Source organism: Perca fluviatilis, chromosome 13, assembly GCF_010015445.1.
Source record: "Perca fluviatilis chromosome 13, GENO_Pfluv_1.0, whole genome shotgun sequence".
Lineage (NCBI taxonomy): Eukaryota > Metazoa > Chordata > Actinopteri > Perciformes > Percidae > Perca > Perca fluviatilis.
Window position 1 is genome coordinate 28,987,335 of NC_053124.1, and position 17,717 is coordinate 29,005,051.

A 17,717-nucleotide genomic window follows, 5' to 3' on the forward strand; every position below is an offset into this window, starting at 1 on the left:
TTTACCCGCCTTTGTTGATTATCCTGCCCCGCCCTGATGTGTTTCACCTGATGTTACCACCTGTTCCTTGTTTGCTCCCTACCTCATGTATTTAACCTCTGTGAATCCCTTTGTGTCTTGTCAGATTGTTTTGTATCCGTGTCCTTGTGTTGCTTCCCTATGCCCTGTGTATCTTCCTGCATCAGTTTACTCCTGCCTGTGCTTTGCCCGTCGGTTTATTTTTTGAGTTATCCAGTCTTTATGCTGCCGCTTTGTGTTGCAATAAATCCCTGAGTCCGACCATCTCCTGCCTGCCTCTCTCTGTGTTTGGGTCCTCATTCTCCCGCCACACATCACATAAACACTCATAACATTGCATCTAACATTATTCTGAAGTGCATTATTTTATACCTTATGTATAGTACCTACAACAGTAACACCCCTTTTTTTTCCTTTGAAGAAATGTTTCGGTGAATTCTTTAAAAAACAAAACACCACTAAATGTTGCGTTAAAATGTATTGTAACTCGTGTTACTGAGATTGTAACTGGTATAATATTACCAAAATGTAATTAGTAATGCGTTATATTACTGCTTTACAGCAAAAAGGAATACATTACTGTAATTGCATAACTTTTGTAACGCGTTACTCCCAACACTGATGATGATGATGATGGTGATAAATGTAAAAGGTGAAGGGTAAAATATATTTATTTAACGTAAGTAGGAGAATGAGTAGGAGAGGATCAGATTCAATGGGAAAAAGGTGACAAATTGTGTTCTGGCATTTCCAACTGTGACAACTGAAATGATTTGTCGTCTCTTCTTGTTTCAGCCAAACGCTACGTTTAACCACCATCGAGGTCCGGACCTTGGAACCAAAGGCCTATGATAAAAGTTGTTAAATATTGACAGTTATTGATCCCGGAAGTTTGAATCTTTGAATGTCTTTCCAACTTTACTGAAGGTAAACCAGCTCGGTCCTTGGACACGTCTTTATCAAAACAAGATGAAAAAGTTCCTGTTGTTGCTTCTCTTCTGTCACGTCTCATCTCCAGGTAAGATCACATTTTAAATCTTTACTTTACTTTCAACTCAGTTCTGCGTTTTAGTTTCTTTGCTTTGAGACACAGCTGGAGTTTAGTTTCAGTTTTTTTAACTTCAGCTCCAGACTATCATGTTTTAGATTAACTGAATCATACTGCCATCATATTTATGATTGAAAATAATGATATGCGTATATTTATACTGAATGTATAAACCTTGTTTGAACTGCAGTGAAACACTCACTCAAGTTTTTCTTCACTGGATCTTCTGGAGTCCCAAACTTCCCAGAGTACGTTGGTGCTGCAGTGGTTGATGAACTTCTGGTGGGTTACTGTGACACCAAGAAAAAGATACTAGAACCCAAACAGGACTGGATGAAAACATTTTTAGAAAACAATCCTCAGCATTTGAACTGGTTCACTAAAACATGTTTTGAGGTTGAGCCAAACTTCTTCAAAGCCAAAATGGATCACTTCAAGCAACGCTTCAACCAAAGTGGAGGTACAATATTTATGCATGTTACATTTAACTTTTACTGCTAAACTGTAAAGTGACCTAAACTCATTCCCACCCTGAGATAATGAAATTCTAAACAGTCACATACACAGGAAGAGGAAATACAAGACATTTCCTTCATCGACCTGTCAGATAATTGGATTGAGGGCCTTATCATCTGTCTGGACAGGTTTTATTTCAGGAATCCAAAGGTTTTGTTTGCTATCTTAAGCTTTAAGCGTAAGATCTTGATATTGCATGTTGGAATACTGGAATTAATTCTATCAGTCTTTCATCACATTTTCATCAAGTTTTCATCATGTACAGAACACATTCTGTACATGATGAAAACTTGATGAAAATGTGATGCCTTTCCCAGTTGCTAATACAAGAAGTAGAACATTAGGCAATAACTGTAACTAGGGTGTGTTGGTCACTGAAACCTGGGACTGCATCCAAGGCTGCAGATGTTAGACAGCACCAGTTGTATGATAACAGAACACAAGGAGGAGAGAGATCAGGTCCTCAGCTGGACACCAAGCAGGGATGGTTCATTTCATGTTCCACATCTGAAACCCTAAACTATGGAGTGACCCACACTGGTGTCACTTTCTGTATATATATATATATATATATATATATATATATATATATATATATATATATATATATATATATATACAGATTTTTATTTTTAAAGGCCAGTTATTTCATGGATCCAGGATACTATGCATCCTGATAAAGTTCCCTTGGCCTTTGGAATTAAAATAGCCCCCCCATATCATCACATACCCTTCACCATACCTAGAGATTGGCATGGGGTACTTTCCATAAGATCAATGCAAATCAAACCAGCTATTAGGCTAACTGAAATAAAACCATGCCAATCCCTAGGTATGGTGAAGGGTATGTGATGATGGCCAAGGGAACTTTATCAGGATGCATAGTATCCTGGATCCATGAAATAACTGGCCTTTAAAAATAAAAATCTGCCTTCTTCTATGGGAATTTAACATAGGGGTATGTATGCTTATGGCCCCTGTATTTTAAGGAAGAACATTTATTTATTTACGATACATTATTCATTCACAAAGAAAATTGGTGTCCTTAAAGGTTGGATTTTTCCTCATTTTTTTAATTAAGGCATTAAGATCAATTTCCAAAAGATAATTTTTGATTCCTCTTTTTAATCAACTTTAGCATGGGTATGTAAACTTATGAGCACCACTGTGTATATATATATATGTATGTGTATATATATATATATGTGTATATATATATGTATGTGTATATATATATATGTATGTATGTGTATATATATATGTATGTATGTGTATATATATATGTATGTATGTGTATATATATATATATGTATGTATGTATATATATATATATATGTATGTATTATATATATGTATGTATGTGTATATATATGTATGTATGTGTATATATATATATATGTATGTGTATATATATGTATGTATGTGTATATATATATATATATATATATATATATATATATATATATATGTATGTATGTGTATATATATATATGTATGTATGTGTATATATATATATGTATGTATGTGTATATATATATATATATAACACTTGTTTCATAGCCATCAGCAGTCATCTGGGAATTTACAGAGTAGTTACTATTTAATAGACGATGGGCCGAATGCGTTTTTTCGTGTTGTTGACCGATCTCCATCGATAGAGTATATGATTCTTTTATGTACGATATTAAGTAATTATATGTTGTCAAATAAAATTTGTTGGCAACTCTGGTTTGATCATATATTTTCACAAACGTATATTTTGATTGTCAATCTGCTTAGGCAAATCGCGGGACAGCTCTAGTAGCTGAACCAATCAGATTGTAGTTTTTAATCGTTAGGTTATCTGTAGTTGATGTAATCTTATGTAGTTAGCTAATAACGTTACACGTTATCTCTTCTATTTGTTTGTTTGTTTTATTTGGATCCCCATTAGCTTCAGCATAAGCTAAAAGCTATTCTTCCTGGGGTCCATGACTAGCTATTAGGTGATGTAGCTAGTAGATGTAAACTTATATGATAAATGTTATCTTTTCCACTTTAATCTCTGTCTAGTAATCGTCTTTCATATAATTTCGGCGCTACAGCCTGATAGAATAACTGTGTTTACGTTAACGTTAAGATGCACACTGCTAACATTACATCTAGCTAACATTACATCTAGCTAACGTTTACATGCTAACACGTTAGCTCTGTATCTCCTCAAAACAAATGTTTTCTTCTCTGTGATCTGTATGTCATTTCTAACAAATGTAACGTTACCTGTAAATACAAACATAAAACGGAATAACGTTATATGTTAACGGTTTACAGAGTTCATGCACTAACTAAGCTAACATTAACGTTATAAGACAGGTATAAACAGCAGTATTTACCGGAGCCATTACACCTGGAATCTTGGATGCCGCTGTTAATGTTTCTCGACTTCGGATAGGATTCCTGCTGGAAAATGTTTGATTGTGTAGTTTCCGTTAGAGAAGATTTTATGGTGTTTTCCTCAAGATTTTACACCAAAAAATATGATCGACTTGACACCAAACAACAAACAAAAATGTTTTAGTTTATGTGAAAAAAGCAGCTACTCTATCGCCGAGGATCGATCATTTCAAAAACTAAAGCAGATAACAGCGTTTGGCCCATCACCTATTAAGCTGTGAAATAGAAATGGGGTTCCATCACCCATAGCAACTTTGAACACCACGCCAATCAAATCAGCAGAACTCCTTATTGTGGGAGTAATGTTATGTGTTATATATATATATTTATGTGTTGCTATATATGATCATTTTAATTAATGTAAAGTGTCTTTAAGTACTGTCAAAAGCACTCTATAAATAGCATGTATTAGTATTTTTCTTCTTCTTCTTATTATTATTATTATTATTATTATTATTATTATTATGCATTATTAATAATTACATTCTGTCTCTCAGGTTTCCACATTCTCCAGAGGATGAGTGGCTGTGAGTGGGACGATGAGACTGGAGAGGTCAATGGTTTTAATCAGTATGGTTATAATGGAGAAGACTTCCTAGCATTCGACCTGAAGACATCGACATGGATCGCTCCAAAACCACAGGCTGTCATCACCAAACAAAGATGGGATGCTGACAAATCTAGAATGAAACGCAATGAGATTCTCCTCACTCAGATTTTTCCTGAATGGCTGAAAATATATGCGAACTACAGCAAGAGCTCTCTGCTGAGAAAAGGTAGAATCACATTTCCTGATGTAGTTTCATGAACACAACAATGTTTATACAGTCTGCTCAAACTGACATCAGTCTGACATCACCTTCTTTTTGGCTGTTTTCTGTGGTGGTAAGATTTGATCTAGCCCTCGTCAATCAGTAGAGACTGACAAGTTAGAGTGCTCTGACATTACTTTCTATCAATAGCCAATGATAGCCAGTGCACAGTTAGCATACGGTGAGTAAGTTTAACTGCATTGACAGATGGTCTGTCAGTTGGTCCGTTTGTCCTTCAGCTTGTTACAGACTGACTGGATGGCTGTAAAATACTGTACATATATTCATGGTCCACAGAGAATCAATTGTAAAAACTTTGAACCTCTGACTTTTCAGCTAACGCCATCATCAGGTCAAATCTGTTTATCCAGCAATTTGATTTCTGACCGATCTCTCTCTCTCTCTCTCTCTCTCTCTCTCTGCAGATCTTCCCTCAGTGTCTCTCCTCCAGAAGTCTCCCTCCTCTCCAGTCAGCTGCCACGCTACAGGTTTCTACCCTGACAGAGCCATGATGTTCTGGAGGAAAGATAGAGAGGAGCTTCATGAGGACGTGGACCCCGAGAGAGATCCTCCCCAACCACGATGGATCCTTCCAGATGAGTGTTGACCTGGACCTTTCATCAGTCCCAGCTGAAGACTGGAGGAGGTACGACTGTGTGTTTCATCTCTCTGGTGTGGAGGACCACATCGTCACCAAACTGGACAAAGCAGAGATCAGGACCAACAGAGGTGAGACTGGAATAGGAAGTGACTGAAAGATGTGTTTAGTTTACTTCAGTTGTCCTGAAGTTCATGATTTATTGATTTGTCACCTTTCTAATGCTGTGTGTAAGCCTACTGTTTGATATCTGTGGCCATACTACCACATACACACAAAAAAGCCGGAACTACCAGTTAGCGGGCTAGCTCCGTCAGCCTTTATTTCAGAGATACATTTGTACAGTTGACTGCTGTCTTACGACTGATGCAAACTCTACCATTTCACAGAGCAGTTAACAGCTAACCAACAGCTTCCTCCATTTTATACTCCTGCGAGAGTCAGCACTATCATGATGGTTCGGCCAACACCAAAGTGAGGCTCTAAACAAAAGTGTTTTTTGCTGGATAAGCTTTTGTCTTTTGGTTTATTATGGAATAAGTCAGTAATTGCTCCACCCGTTGCAGGACAAACCAACATGTAATTGGTTCATAAGTAATGTGGTACAGGTGTTAATAAATAGAAATATCTGTTCAATGCGTATTTGTCTATATGGTTGTAAACATTGTTGTTATTTGTTCAACAGAGAATCCTTCAGACAGGACCATTCCCATCGCTGCTGGAGTGGCTGTTCTTGCTGTCGTCGTCCTCGCCGCTGCCGCTGGATTCATTTTTTACAAAACGAAGAAAAGTGAGATACTAAAGATCTAAAAGATTTTCTCTTTTTTTACTTTAAGTTAAAAAGTTAAAACAAACTATTGTAAAGCAACCAACAGAGACTGTAACATGATGATGATGATGATGACGATGATGATGATGATGATGATGATGATGATGATGATGATGATGATGATAAATGTAATAGGTGAAGAGTAGAAGGGTAAAATATACTTATTTAATTTTAGTAGGAGAATGATTAATAGAGGGGATCAGATTCAGTGGTAAAAGGTGACAGATGTTCATTATCATTCATCTTATAGCTTTAGTGCGTAACTTTTTGATATTAATGAACATCCATTACATTCAAGCCATTGCCACATGAGTTGCTACAAAGCTAATTAAGACTATCAACTCCACACAACTCTCTCTGTATTTCTCAGAATGGATACAGTATGTTCAGAAGATTGTGTCGTGACTTTGGATAATGACCTCTTCTGAATCATCATGTTTTTTTAATCCTCCGTGTCCTCCTTGGCTACTAGCAACTGCGTAGAGGAGGGGTGGGGGCGATCAGAGAGGTCTTGTATCATGTGCATGTGCAGACAGTGTTGTGGTCATTACTTAATTCCTCACGGGGGCGACAGAAACTGTGCACTGTAGCTTTAATTTCCAACTGTGACAACTGAAATGATTTGTCTTCTCTTCTTCTTTCAGCCAAACTCCCTCCACCATGTGAGTAGAACTTGTTTTTATTCTATTGTATCTGGTCTGACATGCTGTTACCAGGATAGGTTACTGCAAAACAGACTTAGTAAAGATATGGAGATTATAAATTAGTAAACTATTTTCTCACTCAGGGATTTCTCTGCTTACAGAGAGACCAAAAACAATGACTGTTTGACATGACCTGGAATTACTGTAGATGCGAGTAATAAATAAACATAAACATGTAGTACTAGAAATAATTAGATATTTGTGTGGCTCTTTGCGGCTCTTTGCCTTTGTTCCGGCACGCTGAAGTTGAGTTAAGGTATTCTGACTTTGTTTAGCCAGGCAGTGTTAAACAATAAATATATTTGTATTATAATATATTTGTATTCAATTATAATTAAATTATCTTTATTGAGAAAATATTTCTTGTATTTATTCATACTGTATACTGTACTGCAAAGTAATTTATCTGTCATACTGTTCAACTGTGTTAGTGTTGCCACACTATCCTGATCATTATAGCACTAAATAGGAACAACCAAAGGTCTTCTATATCATTTAAAACAAATACCATGATGACTAGACCTTGGTTAGGTGTTCTTATAATGGATGTCAGTATGGTGAACAGCAAGCAAATATTGATTATATGCAGTGATGCCAGGTAACGCGTTACTTGTAACGCGTTACTCTAATCTGACCACTTTTTTCTAAGGCGTTACTATTTCCAAACCAGTAATTAAATTAAAGTTACTTGTCCAGGTCACTGTGCGTTACTATTTTTGTCATTTTCCTTAGTAAAAATATATATTGTTTTTACTTTCTTCTTGCGGGGAGTGAAGTCACGTATGCGACGAAAAGTCACGTTTTCAGCATGAGGACAGTTCACGTGTACCACGCAGCGACACAAATGTAAACAACAATGGAGGAAGGAGAGCGATGCGCGTTTTCTAGCTGGAAATACAGTCACTATTTTGAGTTTGTGTCAGCTAAAGACGGCAGTATTAAGGTTCGTTGTACACTCTGTGCTGGTGGCGACAAAGTGCTATCTAGCTACAAAAACACTACGTCAAATTTGAAGAAACATTTGGAGTCACAGCACTGCAGTCAAACTTACAGAGCAAATCCCACCAAGTGGTGTGAAGCAGAGAGAAGGAGGTCCCCCACCACCCAAACAACAAAAGCTGGACTTCGGTGCAAAACCAGTAAGTGGGGGAGAGTTGAAGAAGTTGGTCGGGCAGTAGGCCTATTATTATAAATTGTAGCGGAAATGCTGCCCTTAAACACGGTTGACTCGCGCTCTTTCGTGCCATAATAAACCAGATCCCTACTACTAGCAATGCCGAGCTGCCTCACAGTAAACCGGTTGTCATTTTTATGTTGAGGCTGTAGGGGTGTTGTCGGCAGTTGCTGAATGTAACTAATTAAGTAACTTGTAATCTAACTTCGTTACTTTTAAAATCAAGTAATCTGTAAAGTAACTAAGTTACTTTTTCAAAGTAACTGTGGCAACACTGATTGTATCTGTTACTGCCTTTTGCCTTTGCATGACTCCTTGTTTTTGGCACATGATACAAAGGCAGAGTACAGTAACTGCCAAACAAGGGTCAAAGGTCAATTTTGAACTCAAGATTTTTTGCATACAAACATTTCTTCATTATAGCAACTAGTTGTCACATTTTGGGAGTCCTACCTACCTATAATACTTTTGTCTGCACAAAACAAAAACTTTAAAGTCATTTTTCTCAGTTTCACACTCTAGCGAGTTAAGGTCTTTTGCCTTTGCAGGGCAGAATAGCTGATCAAATTTTATTGCACGGATTGTGGATTTGGTGGAAGATCAAAATAGCTTCACTTACCTTTCCTCAAATAGAGAGAAATGGCTAAATATAAATGACCAATAACATGAAATAAAAACTGAAAGGGGAAGTTTAAGTTTAATTTTACTTCATTCATATAGCACCTTAAAAGCTAAGAAGTTTGCACCAAAGTGCTTCACAAAGACGAAAACATATGTATAGAAGCAGATATAAAAAGCTCTTGGGGTTGGAGGCTGCTGGTTGCTAATGTCACATTCAAGTTGTTGAGTCAGCTCATTGATTGTGACAGATGGAGCTTGTCTCTTGGTTCTTGGTAAAACATCAGATGCTAAACCTGTTTCAGAGGCTGGAAATCCTGAACACCTTTTGGTGGATCTGCAGAGTTCATCTGAACGACCAGCCTCTGGACAGGCTGCATCATCCTCTGGTTATTAAAGGCAGCTCAGTAACAGTGGCTTTTTCCTTACAGCTCCTGACAACAGCTCTGAGCTCACTGAGCTCTCTGAGAAACTGAATCCAGAGACCTGATTTACAACCACATCCTGCACTGGTAAAGCAGTAAACTTTTCACATCTCCAGTTAAACAATACCTGAAATGATAAGCTTCCTACAACAAACCTTTATATTAAAGCCCCTAAAAAACTTGCTTTAGAAATCTTGACTATAACTATAACATGAAATAGTCATGAAGCAACAGGCAACATGAAAACAAAAGTGTAAAAAAAAACAAATGTATTAGGAGTTGACAAAATGTTGAGTTTGTCACTATGTGGAATTGAAAATCTTTATGGTGAAGAATATGTTTGTGTGTGTAATTAATATCCTTTCTGTATTATAGGTTTATATACTCAAACATTCAGTTCATATACTCACTATATAACTATATAACTCTAGTTGTACTCTATCTAGATATGCATATGGTTTGGGTCTTATAGATAAACTACTGTAACATGTATGGAACCATCCCAATCAAGTAGAGGTAAATAAAATGTCCTCTCTGGTGTTTGACATCTTGACAGCAACATCCTGATTATTTAGCGTAATTAAAAGAAAAATATTCTATGTAAATAGTAAATATGTAAAAATGTAAATATGTAAATATGTAAATATTCAGATTATATATTTCTTTTCTAAGTGTGGTTTTGGTCTTTAAGAATCTCAGCCAACACTCAGCATGTCAGATGTGTTTGATATTCTCATATTTTGTATTTTATTTTAGAATCATTAATGTCAAATAAAATGACTCTTAAATTTAAAATGCATCCATTCAGTTTTTTTCTGTTGTCAGAGTAAGTAAGTGTGAAACCTTCTGACTCAGATTTATAAGATTTTAAACTTTATTAGTCAAACTAAAGGCAGAAGTCAGAAGCTGTTTTCTGGACTCCCTGTCTGATCTTTCAGTCCACTAAACCTTTGTTCCAACCCAGGTCTCTGGAGGGGAAAGGAAGCAGCACAGAGGCTCTTAGAATCTGACACTAGACTTATTTATTACAGGAGCAAGGACTAAATGAAAGTTAACTCGTAAAAGAAGCAAGCTAAATGTTGTGTAACATGATACAATGTGTTTTGAACTTTAGCAGCAGACAAGCCCAAACAAAGAGCTTTAGTGGAAGCAGGCAGGAACAGGTAACAGAGACTCAGATGAAACCGTTTACACAGAACCAGAACATGTCTAAAATCTCTTTTGGTCAGAGTGAAGTCCTTGTTCACCTGTAAGGAGTCATTCACAGGGGAACACACCTCATACTGCAGGGGGAAACATTCACATTTCATAAAACCAGGAAACAACTTTTGGAATGAAGATGAGCTGAGCTTTCCAGCACTACTTCTTTTCTTCTTTTATTTTAAACAAGATGTATTTATTTATCTTGCTCCTCTTGTCTTATGTTTCAGGTAAAATGCCTTTGTCAGTTCCTGTAGAGCTGGAGAACATCATAACACAGCCTTGTTCTGTTTCTCTGAGTGACTCATTCATTAAGTTTACATGTGTTGGATGTTTGTGCATTTATTAACATCCTTCAAATTCAAAAATGCATAAGTGACTTCAAATAGGTATTTCATTCATTATATGAAACTTAGTCAACATATCTTGCTGTGTGAGGTGATGTGTGAAATGAGGAAGTAAGTGCTTTTTCAGGAAAACCTTCATGAGGTGTGCCCTGTGATTGTTATCTTTTTATAGAGTAGCCTAATTGGAAACTGGCCACATCATGTTCATAGTTTAAGACACATTTTCATAAAGTATCCTTCAAATAGGAACAGGACAAGGTCAAGTTATTGGAAACTAGCCACATGAAGATTAGCATGAGTTGAGTCAGGAAGACTATCTAATGCTTCTTACTCCTTCTCATTCACCTCCCTCTCCTCCTGCTTCCCCTGATCAGCTGATTGGGAGTGTGTAGTCTTTTAGTTTAAACCAACCAGATTTGGCTCCAATCTCTATCAGCCTATCACATTCTTGCTGTCAGTATTTAAATGTTCTCCTCTTCGTCGCTTTCACCGTGAATCGCCGCGACCCTCCTCCTCGTTTACCTGAGTTCATCATTTCCATCATTCATATGTGTATATAAGACATGTCAGTATGGATACTTGTCATTTAAAAAACACAGATATCAGTGATCAAACAGATGTGGTTGTCATGAAGATAAAATGGTAGGATGAGTATTTCACTAAAGATCTGTCAGGTCGGCTTTTAAATGTCACATTGGAAATATTGGGATTTGTCATGTTTTTTTATTTGATAAATTGATTTGCAGAAGTTCATTCATCAGCCTGTGCTCAAAAAACATATTTTTTCTAAACCATTCTGAAGGGGCAGTACAGAAGATTTTCACTTTCAGATAGAATATAAACACATTCTGTAAGCATCATATTTACACGATGATATATTCCCTTTTCCCCTGACATTAGGAATATAATATCTGCTCTAATCTTTCTGATACAGACCACAGATAGAACATGTTGATCTTGTTGTAATTCCTGCTGGTCACCAGTAGAGGTCAGCACAGGTTAAAGATCTACTAATCCCTCTGAATGTGAGTAAATAAACTGTTTGGAGAAAAACTGGTTTCTCAACTTCTGTATCATCCGCCCATCTCTCATCAGAACAGAGACACTCCCTCCTTCCTCCAAAAAACACAGAAGACAAAACAGCTGAACCAGCTCGGTCGTTTACGTCTTTATCAAAACAAGATGAAAAAGTTCCTGTTGTTGCTTCTCTTCTGTCACGTCTCATCTCCAGGTAAGATCACATTTGAATTATTTTCTTATTTCAAATCATTTTACCTCAGTGTGGCATTGCTCTCGTTTGTTTCTTGTATCTAGACATCATTGAAGATGAGAGAGACCTCAATGATATCCCAGATTTTAAAATAAAGGTTATATATGAATCTTCACTTTCCACTTTGTTCCTGTGGAGCTCCGGGACACACGTGTAGTTTAGTTTCACTGTAGCTTCAACATGATGAGACTATTTGTTTTAACTGAATCATACTGAATACCTCATATTCACGATGAGTGTGATGATGATGATGATGATGATGATGATGATGATGATGTTTTTATATTTCTACTGAATGTATAAACCTTGTTTGTCCTGCAGTGAAACACTCACTCAAGTCTTTCGTAACGGCATCTTCTGGAGTCCCAAACTTGTCGGATCTTGTGTTTGCTGCAGTGGTGGATGAACTTCTGTTTGGTTACTGTGACAGCAACAAAAAGATTGTAGAGCTAAAACAGGACTGGATGGAAAATGTATTTAAAGACAATCCTCAGAAGTTGGAGATGTTCACTAGAATGTTTTGATAATGTACCTAACAGTATCAAACTCTGGATGGAGAACTTTAAGCAACGCTTCAACCAAACTGGAGGTACAGTATTTATGAGTGTTATCTGTTATATTGTAATTATATACTGCATTGTTAAAAGGTACAGTCTCTCAGGTGTCCACATTCTCCAGAGTATGACTGGCTGTGACTGGGACGATGAGACTGGAGAGGTCAATGTTTACGAACAGTTTGGTTATGATGGAGAAGACTTCCTAGCATTGGACCTGAAGACATCAACATGGATCGCTCTAAAACCACAGGCTGTCATCACCACAGGCTGTCATCACCAAACAAAGTTGGGATGCTGAGATATTCACACCGCGAGCGGGCGCGTGCGCCACACAGAAAAAAGTGAGAAAAAAGAAAGAGAGACTGCTGTCCGGAGGATAATCAGTTGAGATGGTGTGTGTGCGTCCTTGAGAACGGTGAGTCGTATAACTTATGTTGTCAGTTCATTTAAGCCTGTTGTTGTATTGGTCTATAGTTCCTGCACAGTTAAAGTAGGTTAGCTAGTGATTTATTGTTTGTGTTCTTCACCTGTTAGCTAGGTTTCACGTTGCTTGTAAAGTATCAAAAGAGAGAAGTTGTCCGTGTTTTACAGACACACCGGGGGGGGGGGGGCGAAGTTTGAAACCAGCATCAGCTTTAAATACGGTCCTAATCTAGTCCTCACTAACAAGTTTCAAATAATTTTGCTGGAGTTACCGTTATTATTTTTTCACGTGATCAATACCGAATTCAATCTAATTGGATGGGAATATACTGTAGGCTACGTTGCATGTAACGCACCACTACAAGACGACTCGACAGATTCGGCCGCATTCTATGTTTAGTAATTCATATTGTATCCTTTATTTTCTTTCTATATTTGAGCACACACACATGCATGTAGATTCCTTTAAATGTTAAGGGGACGATTAAAAAAGAGAAACTGGATCTGAATTCTCACAGAATCACAATTGAATTCATCTTGCTAATCAGTCAGAATCTTATTAAGCTGGAGTCCCAGTCTCTGTCACAATAATCATATATGTGATGTTTGGCAGACATCCATTTAAAATGTAGACAATGGCATATAAAGAGCCTGGTTTTTATGTCCACTGAAGTTTCTCATCTTGCACTCTAGTAACGTGTGTGGTCCAGGTAGCTTTGCATAAAAAGTGTTTGTCATTCGCAAGGCTACTTTTACTGTAATACTTTAAGTACATTTCAAAGCCTGTACTTTGTTACTTTTACTTAAGTAAAGAAGTTAAATTAGTACTTCTACTTTTACCAGAGTATTTTTTAACACAAGTATCTGTACTTCTACTTAAGTACGGGAAGTGAGAACTTTTGCGATCTCTGTTGACCTGTCAGATAATTGGATTGAGGGCCTTATCATCTGTCTGTACAGGTTTGATTTCAGGATTTGCTGCATAACGCTTAAAAAGTGAAATAACTAAGATTTTGATATTGCATGTTGGAAAATTGGAAGCCTGTCTAGGCTTTTTTTCATCATGTACAAAATAAATATTTTGTTAACAAAGTAAACTTTCATTGTACAAAATCAGACTAATGAAATGCAGCTGCCTTTCTGAGATGGTAATCCAAGATGTAGAAAATAATGCAATAACTATAAGTTGTTGGTCATTTGGACCTGGGACTGCATCCAAGGCTGCAGATGTTAGACAGCACCAGTTGTATGATAACAGAACACAAGGAGGAGAGAGATCAGGTCCTCAGCTGGACACCAAGCAGGGATGGTTCATTTCATGTTCCACATCTGAAACCCTAAACTATGGAGTGACCCACACTGGTGTCACTTTGTGTATATATATATATATATAAATATATATATAATAGTTGGATGTGCACAGAATGCACACTTGTTTCATTCCCATCAGCAGTCATCTGGGAATGTACAGAGTAGTTACTATTTAAGCTGTGAAATAGAAATGGGGTTCCATCACCCATAGCAACCTCTCCTTCAAACACCACGCCATCAAATCAGCAGATCTCCCTATTGTGGGAGTAATGTTATGTTTTATTTTTGATGTGTTGCTTTATATGATCATTTTAATTAATGTAAAGTGTCTTTAAGTACTGTCAAAAGCGCTCTATAAATAAAATGTATTATTATTATTATTATTGTTGTTATGCATTATTAATAATTACAGTCTCTGTCTCTCAGGTGTCCACATTCTCCAGCAGATGATTGGCTGTGAGTGGGACGATGAGACTGGAGAGGTCAATGGTTTTAATCAGTATGGTTATGATGGAGAAGACTTCCTAGCATTCGACCTGAAGACAGAGACATGGATCGCTCTAAAACCACAGGCTGTCATCACCAAACAAAGATGGGATACTGAGAAATCTACAATAAAAAAATATGAGTTTCGACTCACTCAGATGTATCCTGAATGGCTGAAGATGTATGTGGACTACGGGAAGAGCTCTCTGCTGAGAAAAGGTAGAATCACATTTCCTGATGTAGTTTCATGAACACAACAATGTTCATACAGTCTGCTCAGACTGAACTGCCATTTTATTATCACTCCAATCAGTCTGACATCACCTTCTTTTTGGCTGTTTTCTGTGGTGGTAAGATTAGATCTAGCCCTCCTCAATCAGTAGAGACTGACAAGTTAGAGTGCTCTGACATTACTTTCTATCAATAGCCAATGATAGCCAGTGCACAGTTAGCATACGGTGAGTAAGTTTAACTGCATTGACAGGTGGTCTGTCAGTTGGTCTGTTTGTCCTTCAGCTTGTTACAGACTGACTGGATGGCTGTAAAATACTGTACATATATTCATGGTCCCCAGAGAATCAATTGTAAAAACTTTGAACCTCTGACTTTTCAGCTAACTCCATCATAAGGTCAAATCCTTCTGTTTATCCAGACATTTGATTTATGACCAAATACCTGCAAAACTAATGACATTCTCTCAGCCTCAGCTGTACTTTAGGTTTAGCACTAATGAGGAAATATTAGAATGCTAACATGCAGAACTGAGATTATAACCTGCCAAACATCAACATGCTGCTAAAATTAGCTCAAAGCGTCGCTGTACATCAGAACAACCTCAGAGCTGCTAGCATGGCTTTAAACTCTTAGTCTTGTTGGTTGATGTTTATTTACTTCTTTATTTTACTTGGAAGAATTTTCACAACTTCTGTTAACAATTCCCTATTGCATTTTTCTTCGTTTTTCTTTTTCCGTTGTTTTCTTTCCTTTCATATTTGACATCTCTCTCTCTCTCTCTCTCTCTCTCTCTCTCTCTCTCTCTCTCTGCATATCTTCCCTCAGTGTCTCTCCTCCAGAAGTCTCCCTCCTCTCCAGTCAGCTGCCACGCTACAGGTTTCTACCCTGACAGAGCCATGATGTTCTGGAGGAAAGATGGAGAGGAGCTTCATGAGGACGTGGACCTCGGAGAGATCCTCCCCAACCACGATGGATCCTTCCAGATGAGTGTTGACCTGGACCTTTCATCAGTCCCAGCTGAAGACTGGAGGAGGTACGACTGTGTGTTTCATCTCTCTGGTGTGGAGGACGACATCGTCACCAAACTGGACAAAGAAGAAATCAGGACCAACAGAGGTGAGACTGGAATAGGAAGTGCACACAATGCATGCAATTGATTAATAAGTCATGTGTGTACAGTAGGTATAATACACAGGTAAATGTACTTCTGTTCTAACCTGTTTTGTCTATCTGGTTGTTGACATATTGTTGTTATTTGTTCAACAGAGAATCCTTCAGACAGGACCATTCCCATCACTGCTGCAGTGGCTGTTCTTGCTGTCGTCCTCGCCGCTGCCACTGGATTCATTTTTTACAAAAAGAAGAAAGGTGAGAGAGGAGAATGGAAAAGTTATCTAGTCTACTTTTGGAGTTTACAAAAATTTGCAGTTTACAAAAAAGAAGAAAAGTGAGAGACCAAAGGAGTAAACGGTTTTCTCATTTACTTGCAACAAGCAACCAACAGAGAGACTGTAGCATGATGATGATGATGATAAATGTAAAAGGTGAAGGGTAAAAGATATGTATTTAACGTAAATAGGAGAATGAGTAGGAGAGGATCAGATTTGATAGGAAAAGATGACAAATTGTGTTTTCAACTGTGACAACTGAAATGATTTGTCTTCTCTTCTTGTTTCAGCCAATCTCCCTCCACCATGTGAGTAGAACTTGTTTTTATTCTATTGTATCTGGTCTGACATGCTGTTACCAGGATGTGTTACTGCAAAACAGACTTGAGTAAAGACATGGAGAGAAATAGACCTTTTGTGTACATAGAAAAAGTCTTAGATCTTTGAGTTCAGCTCATGAATAATGGGGGCAAAAACAAAAGTGTTGCATTTATAATTTTGTTCAGTATATATACAGTATATATATGCTATATATATATATATATAGGAAAAAGACACTGTTACTGAGCTGCCTTTAATAAACAGTATATACTGTATATATACTGAACAAAATTATAAACGCAACACTTTTGTGTGACCAATAAAATAAAATGAAAACTGAAAAGGAAAGTTTAATTTTTCTTTAGTTTTTCATTCATATAGCACCTTAAAGCAAACAAGTTTGCACCAAAGTGCTTCACAAAGACAAAAACATATGTATAGAAGCAGATATAAAAAGCTCTTGGGGTTGGAGGCTGCTGGTTGCAAATGTCACATTCAAGTTGTTGAGTCAGCTCATTGATTGTGACAGATGGAGCATGTCTCTTGGTTCTGGATAAAACATCAGATGCTAAACCTGTTCAGAGGCTGGAAATACTGAACACCTTTTGGTGGATCTGCAGAGTTCATCTGAACGACCAGCCTCTGGACAGGCTGCATCATCCTCTGGTTATTAAAGGCAGCTCAGTAACAGTGGCTTTTTCCTTACAGCTCCTCACAACAGCTCTGAGCTCTCTGAGAAACTGAATCCAGAGACCTGATTTACATCCTTCATGGTTCCTCTGAGTTACAACACACCTCACCTTGCAACAGTGAGGATGTAAGAACACAGCAATCAAAATATACCCTAAATCTTGTTTGGTTTAGTGAGGAGTGAGTGTTGAGGCTGAGAGAGTCTTTCCTTCTGTTACCACTAGAGAGCAACAGAACTCTGACTGAGTCAGCTGTTAGAGAAGTCAGCACAGAGAAACAAGCTGCTACAACATTAGCACCAGCTCCAGCATTTCA

At 37.4% G+C, this 17,717-nt stretch overlaps 1 protein-coding gene and 2 pseudogenes across 2 annotated transcripts in view; all 3 read left to right on the plus strand.

Moving 5' to 3' along the window:
• LOC120571347 (major histocompatibility complex class I-related gene protein-like) overlaps positions 1–9,204 on the plus strand; it is a 29,437-nt gene extending 20,233 nt beyond the window's left edge. For both annotated transcript variants that reach the window (XM_039820247.1, XM_039820250.1), the window contains one exon: positions 9,182–9,204. The gene's annotated coding sequence lies outside the window, so the exon portion shown is untranslated. The remainder of the gene's footprint in view (positions 1–9,181) is intronic.
• Positions 889–10,739, plus strand: LOC120571346 (annotated as a pseudogene).
• Positions 10,740–11,842: 1,103 nt separating this feature from the next.
• On the plus strand, positions 11,843–17,485 carry LOC120571350 (annotated as a pseudogene).
• The last annotated feature ends 232 nt before the right edge of the window (positions 17,486–17,717 follow it).